At 37.5% G+C, this 11,166-nt stretch overlaps 1 pseudogene; it reads right to left on the reverse strand.

Annotated features, from left to right (window-relative positions):
• The window catches only part of LOC109823459, an 11,288-nt pseudogene continuing 370 nt past the window's right edge, over positions 249-11,166 (reverse strand).

Raw genomic sequence — 11,166 nt, forward strand, 5'->3', positions numbered from 1 at the left:
TTCATGCATGGTAAGTGACGTTTAATTACGATCTGATATTTAATTTCTTATTTTCTTAATCTTGGTTGATTGATTTTCTCCTTACTTCTTTAATCCACCTTCTTATCCATAATATTCGTTCTTGTTATACACTGTGTCCTTATTGATTATCCTTCTCAGAAAGGAGTAAAATCTTACACTATCTGCTCATAGACTATCATTAAGCTACAAATTAAAAACTCTGTTGAGTATATTCAATATTTAACAAGTTAACCATGAAGGATCTGTAAAACATGGTTCAAGTATTTAGGTGAACAAAATGTCATATAGTAAAGTTGGAAAAGATTGTAAGAAGCAGCTACCTGATCCATGACATAAGCCATAGCCAAAGAGCGAGATATCATAATAGCTATGGACTTCTGTTCAAGTGAAAAATGAGCATAATTTTTATTTGGTTCCTCATTGACAGCCTGAATTTCGGGCATTCTTTTGTCTACATATGGAGGCAACCTGGGGGATTCATCTTTCTTTGAATAGAACGGTTGATGTTGTTCGACATTTGGAGCATTTTCGCATACTTCAGTCTCCAACCTTGGAAGCTCAGCAATTAGAAATCCCACAACAAAAGGATGTTTAACCATTGGAAGAACCACAGCTCCATATTCTGATACAAATTCCACCTACAGCTCATGTCAATATTAGGGGGAAAACAATATAAATCAATATGAATCATAGATAACAATAGCTGGACGCATACTTGCTGCTTGGAAAGAGAAGTTTCAGCTGCATGCAAACCTGCTGCTAAAGAAAAATTACCAACTAATATTACAGAGTCTGCATTTTCAGACATATCAATTCCTGGATAGAAAGTGACTCTGCGTAACTCTAACTGGTCCATCACATAACTTCCAGCAGGTCTCACAAACACCTGTAATAACATGTATGACCTAATTAAATATAGAGAGGGATCAATCTGTGAAATAACATGTACAACTAAGAATGTGGTCTGCTTTTACATTCAATTGAATATATGATGCATCATGCATGATTACAATCAGCATGGACAATAATTTAATTTCAAATATAAACAGAAAACTCAGTTGTATATCATTTTGATTGAAAACAAAAATTTCACTAAAAATCCCTAATTTAGCAGCATGGATGGTTGAGAAAACCTGGACTTCAACCTACACATTTTCATATTCTTCTAAGGAGCTTGATTTTGTGACACGTGCTTCCCTTGCTAGGTAGAGGGATAAACAATAGATATTGCATATCTACAAATCAACTTGAATATAAATTAGAAACCATCATCCAATGTCTCTTTAAGTCTATAGTTCTTCATGCGATTTCCCAAGAACTTCTCGCTAAAATAAACTACTTAGCCCAAAATTCTGGATGCATTTAGTTATCTTAGCACCGTCTCAATCACTTCACAAGCCCAATTTTGCTACCAGCATTGGAAGGCATAGGTGGTGCTTTGATGGGTACTGGTAGCCTAATAAATGATAGCATATTCATGAATATTGAACGTAAGCGGTCTCACACAAGGTGGTTTACCATTTAGAATTATATACTGGAATCATTCTGCAGTACTACTACCATCAAGCCTATTTGAGTATAAATGTTCTGAACATCATGAAAATATTAGATGTAACATCCAGTGTTATCAATGCACGAGGCACAATTCGGGGCGCAAATCAGTTTACGCGCACATGCACAATTTGCAATGCGATGCGTGCGCCCGAGCGAAGCGATGCGCACTACACACAGAATTTTTCAGGATATACAAACATGCATAAAGAAAAATGTGGTCATGAAACTTCACATAAAAAATGTCAATGACCCCAAACAAATAATATAAATTACCAAAGTCATAAATAGAGTCTTAGTCATAATACTAACACACTCAAGCAGTTCACTGATATCGATGAACATTAAGTAGTTTACTAAAACAAAGTAAATAAGTAGCAAGATAATAGACTAATGACTCTAATCATCCTCCTCAACATCATCATCATCATCCCCTTCAAGGGGAATATTCTCAATTTCCTCTTCTTCATTAAACTCTTCTTCATCTTCCGACTCTGAAACCGGTTCCCTCCTCGATGATGAACCACCACCACTCGAAGATCCCTGCCCCTACTTGTCGACCTTAAATATCTAGCATCATCCTCTTCGCCTCCCATTGCATCTCCTACAACACCAAATGTAAGGTCATCCTCGCCCTCGACCAAGTCATTTTCTGCATTGTCACCTTCACCAAATTTCCCAAGCAACCACTCGTTGCTTTCATCTATATCAAGAAACTTGATCGGATCAATGACATCTCTACAGTCAAATCTCTCCTTCAAAGCTTGGTTGTACTTGTAGTATACAAGATCTTGCAACCTTTTATGATCTAATTTATTCCTCTTCTTGCTGTGTATCTGTAATTCATACAAAGTAGTCAATTCAATATACTATATCTTTAAAAAGAATGAATCAATTTTGTTGCATTAAAAGAAACGTAATATACTTGCTCAAAAGTACTCCAATTTCTTTCACAACCTGAAGAGCTACAAGACTAATGACTCTTACATCAAGCTTTTGCAACTCTGGAGCTGATGCACCGTAAGACTCCCAGCAATCAGCTATCAATATAGATTATTAGATAGTGTTAGCAGCGTATTTTTATTTCCTATAGAACACGTAGTAAATTGAGAAATAGATTATTGATATTTATCTGGAGACTTCTTTTCCGATTTCTTTTGGCTATATCCATACCAAAAAAGACCCCCGGTATTTCTGTATATATACAGCTGTTTGTCAACCTTGTCTAGCTCATTGATGGGCACCATCTTCTCAATGACTTGATAAAGGCCTTTCATAACCCCATCATCCCCTTGTATATTAGGGTGATCATAGAAAAATGCAGGATTAAGATAATATCCTGCAGCATGCAAAAGCTGATGAAGCTAATCTTGCCACCTCTTATCAATGATCTCAAAAACAAGTGCACATTTTGTTGCATCATCATTAAAGGCTCTTGCAATAGCCTCTTTCGATCTATCCATCACCTCATAAATATAACCATAGCAGGCCTCTTCTCACTGCCAACAAGCTTCAAGACACGAACTAGAGGAGCCGTGAGCTTAATAATACGAATAATATTGTTCCAAAAACAAGACATGTGAACTATCCTTAGCTGATTTGCCCTTTGGATCTCTTGCCCACTTACTTTATTTCAATTTCTCCAAGTTAAACATCTTTCTAAGATTGCTTTTTTGCTTGTAGATGCTGGACAAAGTCATAAAGGAAGTGGCAAACCATGTCACTGCCGGACGGACGAGCTCCCTATATAGTTAGTCTGACCTCTTATCAATTTCAAAACTCACCCATGTAAGTAGATGAATCCCATCAACACTATAGCCCGACTCAAGGTCGACTTCACAGTTGGTAAATTACCAATATCCTTCAATATAAGATTGATACAATAAGCAGCACACGGGATCCAATATAAATGAGGATATTTAGCCTCCAACAATTTTTCTATATCAAAATTAAAATCATGATCAAAATTGAATAACAAGCATAAATTAATCATAATGAAAATGTAACTTAATATCTAAATTTTTACCTACTAACTTGAGACTATGATTATCTGTAACAACATGCACAACATTCTGAGGTTATATCAGCGTTCATCAAATATCTCATACATCCTTTCACCCGTCTTAATCTCCTCAGAAGCATCAGTAGAATAAAGAAATATCGTACCAAGAGAGTTTACAAGAAAATTGAACAATGATCTGTCCTTCCATTCACTCCAACTATTGGACATGAAAGAACAACCTTTGATGGCCCACACCTCTTTAAGGTTTCATCAAATCTTCGGTGTATTTTCTTCTCTTTCTTGAGAAAAGATTCTCTTAAGTGGTGGAATGTCAAAGGCTGGCGGTTAGGGTTAGGGATCTAGATTAGGGTTTTGACTAGGTTAGGGATAGGATTTGGGAGGCTAGGGTTTTGAGGGGCAACGGCAGAAAACTAAGGCAAAGGCGGCAACGGACTAAGGCAGAGGAGGGGGCGGCGGACTAAGGCAGAGGTGGCGGCAACGGACTGAGGCAAAGGCAGTTGCGGCGGATTGATCTAGGCTCGTCAAGGATTGAGGCAAAGGCAGATCTGGTGAAAAGTTTAGAACGACAGCGGTAATGGGCTAGAGTTTAGGGTTTGGATTAGGGAGGCTAGGGTTTTGAGTGGAGAGTTGTATTTGTGAATGGGGGATAAGCTTTTGAGGGGAAGTCTTTGATTTAGTGGATGGAGGATCCTTTGTGTGATTCCCTTAAGTGGTGGAATGTCAAAGGCTGACGGTTAGGGTTAGGGATCTAGATTAGGGTTTTGACTGGGTTAGGGATAGGATTTGGGAGGCTAGGGTTTTGAGGGGTAACGGCAGAAAACTAAGGCAAAGACGGGAACGGACTAAGGCAGAGGAGGGGGCGGCGGACTAAGGCAGAGGTGGCGGCAATGGACTGAGGCAAAGGCAGTTGCGGCGGATTGATCTAGGCGTCGTCAGGGATTGAGGCAAAGGCAGATCCGGTGGAAAGTTTAGAACGACAGAGGTAACGGGCTAGAATTTAAGGTTTGGATTAGGGAGGCGAGGGTTTTGAGTGGAGGGTTGTGATTTGTGAATGGGGGATAAGCTTTTGAGGGGAAGGCTTTGATTTAGTGGATGGAGGATCCTTTGTGTGGCACTAATACCATGTGGAAAAGGAAATCAGAGAGGATACATAGTTCTCTCTCTTGGATGATATTTATAATATCATTAATACAATGAGACTTGTACCTAACCAATGTAGGACTAAACACTCACCAAGAAAAAAACTCTCAATAATAGCAAACAAGAATAAATCACATTTTTACTTACTAAGTAACGTACGTGTCTTCCTTTAGTAGCAAAACCCATTTGTTTCATTCATATTATCAAGGGCAAAAAACAAGAATGTTCTTCAATACACTTATATATACTGGATTTTCTTTTATACATGGATGCTTCTGCATCCATGGAAGTTTATATGACCTACGACGCTTTGCACCAAACATAGAAGTCAATAAGGAGTGATATTAATACCTATTATGATTCAGATAAATTGTTGTTCTCAAAACATAACCCGAAAAGACATCAATCTTACATGATTCAACTTTACCATGGGGAAACTGAGCTTCTGTTACTCGTTCACAAAACTTCATTTACTGATTTTCATGGTCCATCAATTCACAAAGATTTCCATCACATCAAAGATAGCTCAATAATGAAAACAAAAGAGAATTCCATTATCTACGAGTAAACTACCATTATTAACCTACTTAACAGAATTTACGCCTCTTCAATAGTTTCAACATTTGAAGACATTTGGTTTGGGTTCGTAAAGGAGATTGACCTCTTAAAACATATAAGAATTACTGGCTTATTTTTTTCTTCTTTTAATAGTCATCCTTATTCTTTAGGAAAAACAAGGAATCTCCATTTAGAATATGAATCTGTGAGTGGTAAAAAGTTCACGATTAAGCAATGATTTTACATGTGCTATTGGGTATTGTACCTGGTACAATGGGTACTTCATAATGAAGTTGTTACTCGTACCAGACAAGTACTGTACCCATACCATGACATTGACACTTCCTTAGACACGCCTAGGGGGTACGTGCGTATAGTTATTCAAACGTGCAGCTAATTACATATACATGTTTTAATTTAGAACACTCGTCGAATACTTCTTGGACAGGTCTTCTCATCCTCTCCTTGAAAATTGATGGAATTTGGTCAGGTTGTTTCAACCCGTACCCAGTTCAGAACTATGATTTTAAAGGGCTTTTGGATATCAAGATAATGAGTGATTTGCTAATTTATAACCAACATAATAAAAGACACATAAAAATATTTTGGGAATTTTCACAAGGTGCTTTCATGGGCGGCGTGCATAGAAAACACAAATTAGAACCAATAGATTGACCGCCTATATTTTCAGAACCTATATTTTCAGAGATAGCCTAAATTTTCTTTATGAAAATACACATGATAGTATTGGAGGATCGAGCAAAGTGCGTATTTCACCAATCAGTGACATGAGTAGCTCCTTGTTGAGAAGGGTTTGGTAAATTTTTATACTCAAATCCTCTCAATGCAAATAAACTATTATTTTATCTTCATATGATTTAGATGCATAGACAATAAGGACAAGACGAGACTTGACCTTCTTAGTAAGATTTGGTGCACAAGATAAGCATGTTGGACCTTCTTAGAGGCCTCAAATTGCAAAGGAAGAGGTCATACCTTCACAAGCACATACTCATCCTGATATTGAGCGCAAGCGTGCACACAATTACGGTGCTTGGGTGGTGGACGTAGAGGCAGATGATGACAATGGGGGTTTCGTCTATACTAGGTTGTCATTCAATAGATTTGGTGTATTGATCTATATTGTTAAGACATTTTCCATGCATTCGACTTAGTTTGATTAATAACAAACAGCTATATGTATTTAATGGAATTTCGATTTGAAATGGAGCCGTGGAAAAGCTCATGAAGGCCTACAGTTTTGATCTTAATACGTTTAATGAGCTCAAGAAGGGTTGTGCTGCTTCTTTTGCTTCGTTTCCTTCTGAGAGTTGTGCTAGCTTTTTCTGTGATTGTTGTGGAAAAGACATGCAGGTTGCATTTTGAAGTCATTTTCTTGGTGAGAAAAGAGTACTGAAACAAATTACATTACATTGTTAAATCAAATGTCGAAAGAACCATTTTTCAAATAATGATATTGTTCTTATGGTATGTGTTTTCGTCTCAGTGTTGGGCCTAATTACTATCTACTTAGAGTTGCAGGAACTGAATTGTTTCTGAGTGAATGTTGTAATTGTAGATAAGAGCAGATGGGTTTTGGACTCCCGCACTCTCATCGTGGTAAATTTCAAAAAATTTGATGGATTTTTGGAAAATTTAACAGGTTCAAATGAAAAGCTACATGTTTACTTGAATGACTACATCCGTGACCTCCGTGCCCTCTACGGCCCAATATTCACCCTCCGCATGGGCTCTCGTACTCTCATCGTCATCACCAGCGCCGAGCTGGCCCACGAGGCCCTCATCACCAAAGTGCAAGTGTGTAGTGTGTGTACAAACTTCATTGGGATGATTGTCAATATACTGTTTATATGTTAAAAATCGTTGGTGTAGTATGTTAAAAGCTTTGTTGCTCATTCCTTGGGATGTTTTTGATTAGCATTGTGAATTTGAATGATTATTGGTTTTCAAATATAAGCGACTTGATGCAATGAAATTGATGCTGACAGCATTTAGTGTGAGATATTATATACTAGGTAGGATTTGTTGTTCGGCCCTGTAGCTTAAGCACTTTGTGTATGTGCTAGCTTCAAAGGGGGATGTGTTTTATATACTTGTTATATTTTGGACTTGTGAATGATGAAACTGGATTGGAGATGTTTAATGTGGATATCCTGTATGAATTTTTGGTACTTTATCATTTTTCTTGTGCCTTACTTGCCATTCAGATATTGGGTCCATGGATTGTTCATGTTTCATTCCCCAGTTATGGCAATTAATATTGATCTGTGGTCTTATCATTGAACATATAGTTTGTGAACTACTTTAGAAACACTGACATTGAACATATATGCAAGTTAACTACAAGTAGATCTTTACTATGACTTGTATGTATAATTTTAGTTTGGTTGGTCTGCTAATATGAAGATGACATCCACCAGCATTAAATAGAGCTTATTCATATCATAAACTGCATTATATGTTAGATCTCCTCGGAAATTATGTCAACTTTCACCATTATATGCTCACTCTCCTCTTAACATGTTAACTTTCAGCTGAACATGTTAACTTTCATCATAATATGTTGACTTTCACTGTTACATGTTAACTTTCATAATAATATATTAACTTTCAGGTAAACATGTATATTTGTAGCTTTTACTGTTTCTCTTATTATTAGCTTGGTTCATGTTATTGTGATCTTTGTGTCTCAGTTTGTGTGTGTGAAGTGAGGTGGGACCTGAGCACAGTTGATGATTAGTTTGAGAAGTTAGCAAAATTGACAGAATGTTTTGTTGTAATCTTTATTTGAGTTTCAGCAGCATTCTATAACAGGAAAAGCTAATATTTAACATGTATATTTGACAAGCTAACATATTCAGTTGCATGTTATCATGTAATAAATAAGGCTGACATGTAATAGTGAAAGTTAACATACTATGCTGAAAGTTAACATGTTCATAAGAAAGTTAACTGCTCAATGGCGTGTTAGATTCAAACTTTTCGTTCAATCTAAACAATTCGATTTATGGGAAATTATTGAGAACGCCTATATTGTTTTCATTTTAGAAAAATCCAAATGGTGTGAAAATGATAAAAGACTGTTTAATATGAACAAGCTTTTGTTAGAATATTTGATTAATGCTTTTCACTCATCATTTTCTAACAAATTTGCTAATCATACTATGCTGAAAGTTAACATGTTCATAAGAAAGTTAACATATGCAGATGAAAGTTAACATATACAGTTGATAGTTAACATGTTCACGTGAACGTTAACATATACACCTGAAAGTTAACATATACAGATGAAAGTTAACATGCTCACGTGACTTTTGTTAGAATATTTGATTAATGCTTTTCACTCATCATTTTCTAACAAATTTGCTAATTTTGATAGTGTTTACGCCTTATGGAAATTTATTGAAGCACATGAAGGAAAATTGGAGGCTATTCAACAAGCGTTGGAAAATCTCGCTTTGAGTTCTAAGGAAGCCTCATCTCCATGTACAATTCCACTAGGTGACAACCCTAGTAAGGTATGCGATAACGATGATATTATTACTTTTGATGAACTTGCTCTTGAGTTTGAAAAGCATGATTGAGTACACACCAAATTGTTGATCCTCCAGCATTGTGATTTTAAGCATGTTTAGGATCACAATAACAAATCACTTACAATATTTTTCCTTTGTATTTGAGATTTCATAACCAGTTCCCTCAAACATACTTGCATATAAGGCAAATTGTAACCTTAGTGAGTCTCCAATCTAGAAATTAGATATGTACAAACATACTCTTTCCATCCAAATTGTTCTATTTGAATGAACTTATACATATTCACATGACAACCACAATTAACATATCACATACAATCGTAATAAATTACACCAAAATTGATCACTAAATAGACATAATACATTTTATTATTTTTTTATCTAAGTACAACCAAACCACAAGAACACATAGTATAATCAACTGAACAATGAAACATGACACGTTACAGCTTATGGACTTATGTGCAAAGTTCAATGTTAATTCTTCTAAGAAACCTATTCACTATGCACATATGTATGATAAAATTTACAAATGTTCTATTTGCGGTCTTAAATGCCATTTAGCTCAATTTTGTCATATTGCACCTAAAATTGACAAGCCTATTCATGATTGTGCATCCCATCAAGCTTTTTCATCACATACACATGTACACACACCTATTATAAAAATTAACATCTTCTTCCTCTTTTCTTCTGCAAGCTCACTCATTCCCTTCCTCCTCCTCCCAGCTGCAGCACGCCAAGAGCTTCGTCGCCCCTCATCGAATCAAACAAATTGCAACACTCCTTATAATCCTTCCCCCTCGCGTACAAAGCTAACATTAACTTCCAAGAAACCAAGCTCTTCTTAGGCATCGAGTCGAAAAACCCACGAGCAAGTGCAACGTTAGCATCTCTCGCATACTTATCAATCATCGAATTCCACGTAACGACATCCTACTTTGGCATAATAGAAAACTGCTCCCTCACCTTCTCCATCATTCCCACACTCGCGTAGCCCCCTATCATAGTGTTCCAAAAACCAAATCATTGTCACGTATTTCGTCGAACAACTCAAGTGCACCCTTCACCATCCCATTCTTGACACACCTGTCGATCATCGAGTTCCAAGTAACAATATCAGCCTCCTCAACGAAACCCTCAAACAACTTCCAAGCGCTGCCCAGATGGCCAAAGCAAGCGTACATATGAATCACCGAGTTCCGAACATACAAATCCTCTTCAAACCCCAGCTTCACGATCTGGGCACGCAACAACATCTCGTTTGGAGCAAGACCGAGGTGAAAGAACAGCTTGGCAAGCAGAGGACTTGGGAATTAAGGAGGAAGCACTTGATGACGGTATTGAAGATGAATACGTCGGGGTTTGGGAGGAGAGAGAAGAGGGAGGCAGCGAGGCGAGGGGAGGGTAGAGAGAAGGCGAGGTGTTTGATGAAATGTCCGATGAGGAATGGATCGTGATGGTGGCCGGAGATGAGGAACTTGGCGAGGACTTGGGAGAGAAGGGGAGGGGAGTGAATGAAGGAGACGAAGGCGTTGATGATCGGCGGAGGGTTTTGTTTTTGTTGAAGAGAGAAGAGAGAGAGAAAGAAAACAAGGGCAATTTTGGGTTTTCAAATTAAGTTGCTCTTTGTGCTGTCTGGGGAATGAAAAAGGGGCTGAAACATTATTACTTTATGTAATAAGGGTTTTGGCACACAAAAAAAAGTATGGGGGGTCTGGTCACATCGCCTTTCTTTTTGGGGGGCCTAGACACAATTTTCCCAAAAAAAACCCAAAAACAAAGGCTTGCATCTACATCCCAACAATACTGTCATCCAACTGATAGTTAGATTTTATATGTATATATATTAATTAAAATCTCATGATTGTGTTTCAAGAAGGGTCGATATGGAAACTAGGAGAGATCTCCTCACCTCATAAATAAACCAAGAAATTTAAGAATGATCATCCTTTTCTCTAACTATTTAATAAACACCAACCATAACACAAGGGATCATTTGAAACTCATTTTCCCATCACAATCACCAATGACCAAACTTGAACCACATTTCATGTAATTGAGTAAATCACTTGGCACTTCATCTGCACAGCACAAAAGAGATAGATACTATGACAAAATCATCAAAAAAAACAAGGAATAATAGCAACAACTGACCGACAGCATGGCATCGCGATGAACAGCAGCACGAAAGAGGTCAAGCTGCTCTATGCAAATCCTATGGAAGTCAGGACTAGGTAGGACGAGCCCTGACCTCCCAGGCTTCTCCACCCTCTGCGTGAACTGGACTGGGGACGCGGTTGAGGCCCGGCGGAT

This window comes from Asparagus officinalis, chromosome 9 (genome assembly GCF_001876935.1).
Source record: "Asparagus officinalis chromosome 9, Aspof.V1, whole genome shotgun sequence".
NCBI classification, from domain to species: Eukaryota; Viridiplantae; Streptophyta; class Magnoliopsida; order Asparagales; family Asparagaceae; genus Asparagus; species Asparagus officinalis.